Here is a 12,381-nt window from a genome sequence, read left to right as displayed (position 1 = left end):
AGGCCCCGAGTTTGCATACCAGCGGTGACAGCAGATCAGGCTCCTGCGTAGAGAAGCGACGTGTTGTTACCTGTAATAGCGGGACAACTGCACGAGTGTAGGTGTCCATGCTACCCAATGTATACTGCACAAACACTCCAATGCATACGTTTACGCTCAGGAGTATTGCAGGCCATTTTGGTAAACGGTAAATGCAATGAATTACTCTCAGGTTACAAGTTGCATGTTGCAAAATAACGTAACATGTACACCTAAAGTTCTGCTTTCACTATAAACATTCAAATGGGATGACATAGGTGGCAAATATTTTTATTATGTCTACAAGACGAGAGTCAATGCAATCATTATGGCACGGTACAGCGGCCCTGAGGGGAGCGACATCATCCTTGGGACAGTGGAAAGATTTTCCGGTGCAGAATACGGAAACTGCATGCAAAGTTGACCTTACTGGGTCAGACAGCAGGATTATGGCTCCTGTGAATGCAAATGACCCCGGCACTTTTGGTGGCAACTCCAAACTGTGCTTTTAGGGTGGAGTAAATCCAGCAGGTGGGGAGGGTCTTTGAGGGTGATGTGTATAATGTGCGCCCTCTTCTGGCCAAAACCTTGTATTGAAATTATTTTTTTGGGTGGGCCATTTACTTCATGAGAGTTAGATCAAAATTAGTTTTCTTTACGTTTTTTAAAACATCCACACAATTTATGAGCTCTGAAGAATGTTGCAAGTGTTTGTTTTTAATATGATTTAATCTTGGGTCAGTGGTGGCCTAGCGGGTGAGGAAGCTGCCACGTAATCAGAGGGTTTGAATCTCGAACTGCCAAGGTGTCACTGAGGTGCCACTGAGCAAATCACCGTCCCCACACACCGCTCCCTGGGCGCCTGTCATGGCTGCCAACTGCTCACTAAGGGTGATGGTTAAAAGCAGAGGACACATTTTGTTGTGTCACCGTGTGCTGTGCTGCAGTGTTTCACAATGACAATCACTTCACTTTCACTTCCTTATGATGTGAAGGCAGATCATTGAAGATTAAAAGGTCACTGATAAAAGTTACTTCCGTTTGTTCTTGAGCATCACCTGTTGGAAGGCAAAAGCTGGAATTGTCAAAGCGTCAGGACTTCGGTGTCAAATAAATAATCTCTCACAAACTTGGCCCCGTGCCGTGTGATCCTTTATAACACATTCCTGCTGTGTAATACTCATATTTTTGTTTTGGTTTGCATGAACTTTTACCCCACAGGCTGGTTTCGGGCCAGTTTCCACAGGATGGGATGGACAAATTTAGAAATCAATGAGAGCCGTAACAGCAAAACAGTTGAGAGTTTTGTGTATGCGAGCGTGTGCCAAGAATGGGGCAACGTGCGGCGAACCGCTGCTTAAATAACAAAGGGCAGCGAGACGAAAAATATCAGTGGAAGTCATTACATTGAGTTTGGCAAGCTGACCCTGCACGCTAACTGGCTAGACTAGCTATCAGAAGGGGATAAATGGGGGAAAGATGACAATGTTTATGAACATATTTGCTAATAAAATGCTAAAATATACTGAAATCTATTTACATTCTGGTGAATCTGGTGAATAGCAAATGGGGACCGGAAAATCTAAATTTCAATATACAGTGACAGTTCCTTTGTCAATACATTATCCAACTTGGATGGATTGAAGTTTAAGAAGTCAAAACTGTGTTGAAGAGACTGTACTTTTACAGCAGGAAAACAAAGAGAGAACTGAATTTTTCACGCTCAATTCAGATAAAAGTCAAGCGATTGGCCCTAAGGCAGCTAGTCAAGTGATGGGGGAACACAGATTGGCTATGGATTGTTTCTCAGTCATTTCCATCTCTTAAAATGTTGGCATGAGTTTTGACTCCATTCGGTTAATTGGTTGTGTCATATTCTGACTTTTCAGGGTGCTCCAGTTCCGTATTCTGGACCGGAATTTCATGTTCATTGTGGGTGTTCCTGATTCCCTGATTGTGTACACCATTCATGTTTAGTATAAATGTATCTGTGTTGTCCCTGTCTGGTCATTGTGGTTTTACCATGTCTTGTGTGTGCAAATGTGAATGCCCATGTGCCCTGTTTGTGACTTAATAAATTCCCTGTTCTTGTTAGTCATGCAAAATCGTCCTCTTTCCCTGCACTGCCACAGATTGTCACATTCAAAACATTTTCCAGGATGGCCTACATCTGCTAATGCAGAGAACATTGTACACACATTCATAATGTCTAGACTGGATTATTGTAAAATTTGGCCATCGTACAAAATTTTAGCATTGAAATAGAAGCTAAACCTTTTCTCTACAGTCAGGCTTTTACAAATGCTGCAACAGATATGTATAGTTCTCTCCAAAATGTTAGTTTTCCTGTGGGCTTCCATTAACTTTCTACAAATATTTATGGCCTTTAGGAGACATAAAGCATGATTTACAATCAGTAGTAACAGGGACAGTCCCCCTGGAGCAACTCCATGTGTCTTGCACAAAAACACAATGGTAGTGGACACAAGTTGGGTTTGAACCTGTGACTTTGCTGTCATTTGGTTCATAGTGCTTTGCCCACTATGCTACTAATATAATTATTTGTGACATCCCAGCTGTCTGGAGCCTTCTCTTTGCTCACATAGGGCAGTGGTGGCCTAGCGTTTAAAGAAGGCTGCCGGTTTGAATCCCGATCCGCCAAGGTGCCACTGAGGTGCCACTGAGCAAAACACCGTCCCCACACACAGCTCCCCAGGTGCCTTTCATGGCTGCCCACTGCTTACTAAGGGTGATGGGTTAAAAGCAGAGGACACATTTCATGTGCTATGCTGCAGTGTATCACAATGACAATCACTTCACCTTCACATTTGCAACTATTTGTATTAGTATTGTGACTTATTCAGAAACAGTGTTCTAGCTGACACCTGCTTGGAACTGAATTAATCAAACGGACCTTGAAATAAGCTATCCATCAATAGCCAGTGACGTAAGTCATTCAGTGTTCACCAGAGGATGGCTTCCTCTTGCTGATATTTCTATTACTGCTCAGGGGGTTCCTCCTTGCCAATTTCACCTTTTCCTTGTTTTAGAGGCTAATAGCATTAAATAATCATAGTTAAGGTTATCACAAACAGGACTCCCCATTTTGACAAAACGTGCGTGCAGATCTACTCATCTGTCCCACGATACTTAAACTGTCCCCCCTTCTTAAGAACAGCCGAATATAGGCCCTTCATTCAGCAGGTGGCTTATATCTGCAGGCCAAAAATGCTGAAGCTAAACATCATATATCAAGTTCATGTAGCTGTCCTCTCCTCAAACCTACTTAATTTCCAGCCCTGGACGTTTAGGCTACAGCCCGGCCTGGAGAATTGAGATAGCCCCTTTGTGTCAGTGTTGACAACATGAAACAGCAGTGAGTCATCGTTACCAGAAACTCTAACACACATCCTTCCCCATCTTTTGTGAACAAATGACTAACACACATCTGCAGCTATAATTTATAGTGGTCCAGATGCATCCACGAATTGAATAAAGCAAAGTACTCTTCTTTCCTGTGCTGTTATTTTTAGACGAAAGGTTACACCAGTCAAACTAATCTGTACTTCTGTCATTCTTTTCCTTTTTTTTTATGAGGAAAAATTGAAATAAAACGGTGGAACGTCACCTACTGCTTTATGCATGTAAGCATCAATTGCTCACCATGCACTTACACTGCCCTACTGGAAAAACTATAAAATCTGGCTGGACGTCTTTTAGTGTTGTCACGACTACGGACTTATGGGGGAAGGAAGCGCAGAGGTCTGACATGCTGGGAAGGGGATTTTATTATACAATAAACAATAAACACAAATAAAGAATGGCGCGGTGGCCGAAAACGATTTAACTTAAATAAAGAACATAAACTAACCCGTAGGCGTGTGGCGATTGCCAGAACTCAAATTACAAACATGCACACTGTTGCCAAATGAAGTTCACGAAAATGCCGGAGACCTGGAAGGGGCGGAAACATCCGGCATTTAAGCGCTGTCAGGATTGTCCACCGGTGTTGAGCACAGCTGCAGTCAATCCTGACAAGTGTCCATTGAAGCGCGCATTTGCCTCTGTCCCTGTCTTGCAATGTCACACCATATGTCAGAGTTATTTTTATCTTTCAGTTTATCTGTTTCAGATGCGCTCTAACCACATATGACCACTTTGGCATGCCAAAGCACCATTCTTATCCATCACACTACCTTAATAGATTAAATTAAAGCAAAAATACAATGTCCGTGTTTTAAGTAATTTATTATTTATAAGTAAATTTTGGTCATCTCTCCTTCAAACATGCAAATTTTTCAATTACTCTTTTGTTAAAGTCAGGCATGTCCCTAACAAATTTTAACATAATAACATTTTATTTTATTCTATAAATACAATGCTGCTGCTAATTTTTCCTTGTGACGTTCTTCTGTGAAATGGTTCACTTTTTAGGGATGAAACTGAATTAGTTTTCTCCATGATAAAAACTCCACAAGCTGCTTAGCTGCTCTATCAACTGCAAATAAAGTACAACGGTTAACTGTGGGGAGTTTCCGAGTGAATTTCCTGAGCGGCGCTGTAACCTCGGCCTTGTAGAATTCGTTGATCCATAGCCATTTTAAGATCCCTCCGAGTTCCAAGTTTCAAGTTTTATTGTCATGTACAGATAATGTAGCATCATTACCCACAATGAAATTCTTAGGCTCATGCTCCCCCAATTTGACATACACATATTTATCAAAGGAGTGGCTTCAGGACAACTCTGTGAATGTCCTTGAGTGGCCAAGCCAGAGCCCAGACTTGAATCCGATTGAACATCTGAGAGAAGCCACTCCTTTGTTATCTTGTTATCCACTGTTTTATTTCAATTTTTCTTAGCTCTTTGTCTTGCTGAAAGATGAACTGTGTTCAAGAGCGCTCTGGAGCAGATTTTCATCCAGGATGTCTCTGCAGTGCCATGTGCCTTTTACTAACTCTAACATACAGGTCTAATTAGTGGATTGCTGCAGAGGTGGTCGTCCTTCTAGAAGGTTCTCCCCTGTCCACAGAGAACCTCTAGAGCTCTGACAGAGTGACCATTGGGTTCTTGGTAACCTCTCTGATAAAGGACCTTCTCCCCTGATCAATCAGTGTAGGTGGCCAGCCAGTTCTAGGAAGAGTCCTCGTCGTTTTGAACTTCTTACATTTAGGTATGATGGAGGCCACTGTGCTGTTTGAGACCTTCAAAGCAGAAATTTGTCTGTACACTTCCCCAGATTTGTGCCTCCTGTCTCGCAGGTCTACAGACAGTTCCTTTGACTTCATGCTTGAACAGGGCTGATAGCAGGGCTGCAAAATAAATAAATAACTATCAGGTTCTATCAGTGATCTGCATCTAGATCGGACAGGCGCAGCACAGCTTTCACTCTCAACCATACCAACAATAGGCCCACCAGTCAATAAGCCAATCAGAAATAGGGAAGGACTATTAGAGAGAAGCAACAATCTATTTTATTTCACTCTCTTGACGTTAACCAACTGACTAACTGTTCTGGACTAGAGATGGGGATATAAATTAATTTCTATCATTTCAGTGGGGTCAAGCTCGCATGGTAAATGAGCAGTCAGACACACAAACTCTTGGTCTATAGTACCTATCCTTTATGTATTATTCGGTGATTGTGAATTTGTTTTTGGTGATTGGTTACAGATTTTCGCATGTTGTAAATAAATGTACTAAATGTTGAAATGTTAATTTGATTTGAAAATCTCAGACACAGAGAATTTATTATTTCAGTGTGCTTATTACTATTCACAGGGTTTTATCCAAACACCACATCCCGTACAACAGTGCTGCTCTCTTAAAGCACCCTGCTGTCATTTGTGTGATGTCACAGTGACTGCCCAGGTGGGAATGGATAAGGAATCGGGCGACAGTGAACTTAATTAAAAATGCAACACAAGGCACACGAGCAAAGTTGCATTAGCCCCTAAAACATCCATTTATATCCAGCAGGTCCTATATACCAGTTTATGTAGTGTATCTTTCTTAAAATGTACCTGTTTTTGAGAAAATTCTTATTGATTTATTTTTATTAAGCTGCAGTATTGAGAAATAACATTTGCAGTGATTTTGTAATTAGTAATTTTATGTGACTTTTTATAGATAGTAAAGTGCCATTTATCATATTGCAATTGCATATCGCAATATTGAACTCAATATGACTTTTTTTTAACCAAACTGTGACACCGAAAATATTGCAGTCGCTGCCTAGTGGTTTGCTACAGTACAGGTAATATGAGTCTGGTAACATTGACAAAGGTTAAAAATAACAGATATTTGGAAGAAATTAATTAGATAAAGATAACCAGATTTATATGATAAACATAAAGTTTTTGTTGAAAAAAAAAACAAGATAAGACGTTATTTCCTCTCGTTTAATTACATTTTTATATGGCGGTTTCTGTTTCCTGTATCTCCCATCTGGCCGAACAGATGATGTCACTTATGCCATAAGCCCTTGCGAAATTAATTCGATTTCAGGATATTTCTGATGGATGAGCAGATGGCTGGGAATAAATGACAAAGTGAACATTGGACACACTTTCTTTAAAATGAAATGCAAAAGAAAACAATGTTAAAAACATGGAACTGTATCTGGAATAGATGTAATGTATTTTTGAGTATAAAAAAATTGAGACTTGTATGCCATACATACGGTGTTTGTTTCACTTCAGACATTATTGGGATAGGGAGACAAATGTATTGGGGTGACAGACACGCCTCATTTTGTGTTTTCCATGTAATGGTGTCATTGTGTATAGGTGTGCCTTTTATTGGGGCCAATACCAAGAGACAACCTCAACGTGGCATCAATTTCAACATTCTGTGGGTATAAAAAGCTGGTATTGTCAGTAAGTCATTCCAAGTTCATCATTCAAACAGCCATGAAGACGCGACATCACTTAACGGACAGCGTCACATGGCCATGGCGCGCCTTCAGGTCACTGGCAGGCAGTCAGATGTTGCTCATGAACTTGGTGTGTCTCAAAGTGTCGTCAGCAGACTTGCATCAGGACACAGAACTACTGGCGGAGTTCATGACAGACCCAGGAGTGGAGCCCCACGACTGACAGGCCGTAATGATGACCAGCACCTAAGCACCTATGCCCTCAGACATCATTATGCAACTGCCACACAGCTGCAGGCCCGTTTACGAGATGCAAGGGTTACTAGGCTTTCCAGACAAACCATTCGCAACCGACTCCACCACTTCGGCTTGAATGCCAGACTACCATGGTAGGTGACTCCGCTGACACAGAGACACAGCCGTGAAAATTTGGCACAAGACCATGTGACATGGACAATGCAGCCGTCAGGTGTCGGGTCACCTTGCCCAGGAATGATGGTTGCTGGAGAAGGTGAGGTGAACATGGTCCCCAGGGTTTGCTTTGGTGGAGGAGGTGCAACAGTCTGGGCATAACCAGTCAGCACAAAACAGATTTGGTTATTGTACTGACATCACAGAACCCATCATCATCCCCCAATTCCGTCAGCACACCCCCAACTTTCTGTTCATGGATGATACGGCTGGGACAAGTTGAAGCTGAATAACTGAATGATCGTACCCAACCCCCATGTTACCTGGCAGAACTGCGTGTAGAATAACATCATGAGGCTTGTGAGGAGACGTCACTGTCAAGCCGTCATTGCAGCAAATGGTGGATACGCCAGCTACTGACATTGTCAATTTTTGTTATTTGTGGCTATCCCTGTTATTGTCTAATTTTTTGTGTAATAAATACTAAACTAATTAAATTAGTTTTAATGAAATTAGTGTTTCTTCTCATACATTATTGGTAATATCAAAGGGAACCTTTCATTATTTCATTAAAATTCCGAGCAAATAGGAAAAGCACTCATGTACATAACAATATCCCAAAATTATTATGAGTAGTGTAATTGCATTAATAAAAAAGGGATTGAAATACAATTTGACTACAATGAGACTAAAACTAGACTAAAATTTGACTGAAATGTCATCTGTTCTCGTTGAGTAAAACTGGAATCTATACTGTTTTGATTGACTGAAACTAGACTAAAATATTTATTGATAATTCTGACTAAAATATGACTAAAATGCTCAGACTTTCAACTGAAACTTGACTAGACTAAAATAAGTATGGATGTGACTAAGACTTATGGAGACTAAAATGACAGCTTGACATTTTAAAGACGTAAAGACGACACTAAAACTAAAATTAAAACCGGCCACCAAAAAAAAACATAAACCAGAGGCACCACTGACCCCATTTTGGTGTGTTGTGTGCAGAATTCTGAGGAAAAAAATTTAATCCATTTTGAAATAACAAAACAAAATGTGGAAAAAGATATGCTCTGTAAATACTTTCTCGATGCACTGTACCTGTAGGCAAAGAATTTCAATGAAGTGTAGCATGTGTCATATAGCAATCTTTCTGCTGTGTCTAGGTACAGGCCAATCAAGATCTAACACCAATACCAATGCTTGGTGTTAGGATATCAGCCGATCCGATAATTTAATGAGTACTTTAGTGAGATTAGCTGAGCAGTTCTTTGTCACAATGCTTATGGACGTGTTGGTCGTGTTTTACTTTGCGGCGCTGCTGTCACTCCTGGATACGTTGCCGCTGCAGAAACAGCAAGCAGCCATGGAAGATATTGGTGCGACAAGCCTCCAAATACCTACTAGAATATAAAACATGTTTTCAGATATTTCACCTTTTTGCCTTCAGTGAGAATCTACCAATGTAAATAGTCATGAAAATAAAGAGACTACATTGAATGATAAGGTGTGTCCAAACGTTTGGCCTGTACTTTAAATACATAAAATCCTGCAATTTAAATGAATAGATCACTTTCATAGATCGGCTTACTGCTACCGATCCCCGATCCAGTTGTTTGTGTCATTATGTGACTGATATCCAATGGTCGTATCGTACCATCGTTGTTGAGGCTGTAATAGACCATGCTGTATGGCTGAATGGGCACTGAATCTCCTCTTCCTCCATTTTTCCATTCATCTCCCTTACCGTGTCGTCGTGTTGAACATTTACTTCACTGCAAACATGGACTTTAATTCAGACCGACACAAGGGGAACTAACGGGATGTTCAGAGACGCTGCGAGCGATAAGACTTCAGGAATGTCTGCAGGTATCACAAGACCTTCACAAACCTGGTGCTAACAAGGAGTTCCAACCTGCTGTGGTCAACGCCTACAAACAATAAATCCAAATGAACATATATCCGGTCTTGAAGAACGAACAGCAAAGTTCCTGGTAAATGGTGCAGGTTTATAATTTCACTGGGAGGGATGTAACATTTGGAACGGCATCCCTGCTTTGTCGTTTTAAAAGCTTTACTTGCAGGAAATTGCCATCACAAATTTCACGACAGGCATTTCCCTCTCCACCCCCCCGTATTATTCCACTGCAGGTCACTTTCAGCAAGTGACGGGCTCCTCGTCCGTATATTTCACGCTTGTTTCTGGGCTGGAGCCCAAAAAAGGATGCCTAATTCCAGAGAGGAGCGACTCCTCGCAACAGTCTGTCGGGAAAACGAAGACGACTGGGCTGCTGCGATCCTGAGGTAAACCCGACGACGACGGACGTTGAAAGCGCGGTTCGCACCTTCGCGTCTCCTCTTCGTGGGAAAAAAAGGAATTCTCGTCCAAATTAGCGGACGAGTTATAAACAGGGACCTTCTGGGCGGCACATACCCAGCAGGAGTGGCCGGTGCGTCCTGTCGCAGACGCGCTTCTTCTTCCTCAGAGGGTCGTCGTCGCCGCCCCGTCGCCGGAGGTCTTGCGGGAGCTCCTGCGGCGGCAGAACAAGCAGTCCCGGGACTTCCATGGTGCTACTGCCGGCCAGGACAGGGCTGACGAGGTCGGTGGAGGCGCCAGGACACGTGACGGGTACCATTCAGCAGTAGTCTGGGGGTAAAGATTGGTAAAGATGGGCACAGACTCCCACACTGGTTCTTTTCTTTGTGAAGACCAGATTCGACGCTGGATTTTGTGCTCTAGTTCAGGTGTTAAACTTGCGTGAAAATCACGAACCTGGCAACGTCGTGGGAGCGGATGACTGACGGACGCGAGATCACACCTGCGTCGGTGATACCCACCCTCGCACGACCACGCCCAGCCACGCACGACCACGCCCAGGCTCGCACTGCCACGCCCTGATCCATAGCGACAGTCCGGGACAGTGGTAGTGAGCGGGATTCGAACCTGGGACTTTCATGACCATCGGGGTCGCCGAGGAGTGTGTGACCCACTAGGCTACCACCGGCATGTGGTGTTTGCCAAGGACACTGAAAGAAAAAAAAAAAATTAATTGGCCCAACGAAACCGTGAATCTGGTCCTGGGCGTCGGATTGGTGTCTCTCACACAACACATTACACGACGCAGTCTTCAGGTAATTTGATTTTCAAATTACTTTGATTCCCTTGTCCACAAAACATGCAGATGTTACCATTTAATCTTGTGGTGACGTGTCTTCGGCATGTCTTTAATATAAATTGCCTGCCCACCAAGGAACAATTATAATGTTTTTTTTTTTTAACACGCTTTTGTAAATTTACATTTACATTTATAGCATTTATCAGACACCCTTATCCAGAGCGACTTACAATCAGTGGACAGTCCCCCTGGAGCAACTTAGGGTTAAGTGTCTTGCTCAGGGACATGATGGTAGTAAGTGGGATTTGAACCTGGGTCTTCTGGTTCATAGGCGAGTGTGTTACCCACTAGGCTACTACCACCCATGTAAGTGTAAATACTTACACTTACAAAATACTTACAGAATTGGCCACACACATTGTTCATGACAAACTGATTCCATCTTTTTTTTTTTTTGTGCAATTCTGTTTTGTGCAAAACTATTCTGTCAGAAAATTGCTGTTAAGATGTGTTTAGGTCAAGGTTGGGCTATTCTGTAATGTTTTCTGCAATCGCTAGAGAAATTTTTATAAAACTCGATAGATATATTATTATGGAAATATAAAGTTCACAGCAAATAATTAAAATAATGAATTACCTTAGCCCAAGTGATGATTGGTTCATGATAATAACATGAGGCTAGATAATTGTATCACCTAGAAAAATTTGTCTGGATAAGGAGCTCGAATCGTTTCACACATACTTAGCAAGCAGACTGTTTTTTTGTTAGCTTAGGTGATCATGCATTAAATGATTCAAAAGGTTAAGAAGAGTTTCACAGGGGTCAGTTCTTGGTCCACTTCTTTTTCCTTTTTATCTTTATCATTTTTACAGCATTTATCAGACTGCCTTATCCAGAGCGACTTACAATCAGTAGTTACAGGGACAGTCCCTGGAGCAACTTAGGGTTAAGTGTCTTGCTCAGGGACACAATGGAAGTAAGTGGGAACCCTAGTGGGAACCCTATTTCTTTGTCCATGTAAGTCTGCAGATGATATACAATCTGTAGAACCAGGCAAATACACATTGCCTTTTAAATAGATGCATAATTTCGCCAGTGAGACGTATAAAGAGCAAACGTGCTGAAGATTTTCTGAAAAATACTTTTTGATTTTAAGGTCTTTTTTGTGACAGTCACACAGTATCACAGCCTGCTGAATGACAGCCTTTGAACATGCTAAACGTGTTAAAACACACATTTCAACAAAGCCAACAACTTTAAATATTTAGCTACGTTCCTGGTTCTCAAAAGTGCTCACAGTGTCTTCTTCTGGGTTGCTGGAGACTAAACAGTTTTAGTCTGAGCCAGACAATTGTCCAAACATTATATAAATCGCAGGGTTGAGAGTGTACTCACATGTAATGTGACATTTTCATGTGCCCACCTCAAACACAAGTTTACAAGTGTACAGTCTAAATGGCAGTGAAATCACAGTTCGCTTGGGAAGTCCACTTCTACACAATGTCAAAAATAGCAACTTTTATAATCTTGAATTGCACAAGATCTGTTCTCCATCTGGGTGTATGCACATAACTGACTATTGTACCATCTTAATGAAATATGTATGCAGCTTATATATTCCATGTCTGTCATTTGGGCACAAACTTGCCTTCTTCTACATAAATAAATGATCTGCTCAACCAAATCTCTCAAATGAAAGGTTTGAGAAACGGTGTTATAGGCTTATACCCATCAAATTTAAATATATAATTTAAAATATGTATCTATGGCAATTTTCTAATTAAAATAAACTTGTTCATTTTTCGATTTCCTCAGACCCATCGATTTAGAAATGTGGTGTTAATTTTGTCCGTGGCTTTATTGTCTGTAGAAAGTACAAAAATATCAGCAGCGGTGCAGTAGGTGGCGCCATTACCAACGTGAACACGAATCCCACAACATTTTGAGAAGCTTTGCTCAT

This window comes from Denticeps clupeoides, chromosome 2 (assembly GCF_900700375.1).
Source record: "Denticeps clupeoides chromosome 2, fDenClu1.1, whole genome shotgun sequence".
In the NCBI taxonomy this organism is placed as follows: Eukaryota; Metazoa; Chordata; class Actinopteri; order Clupeiformes; family Denticipitidae; genus Denticeps; species Denticeps clupeoides.
Note: the sequence above shows the minus strand (reverse complement) of the source record.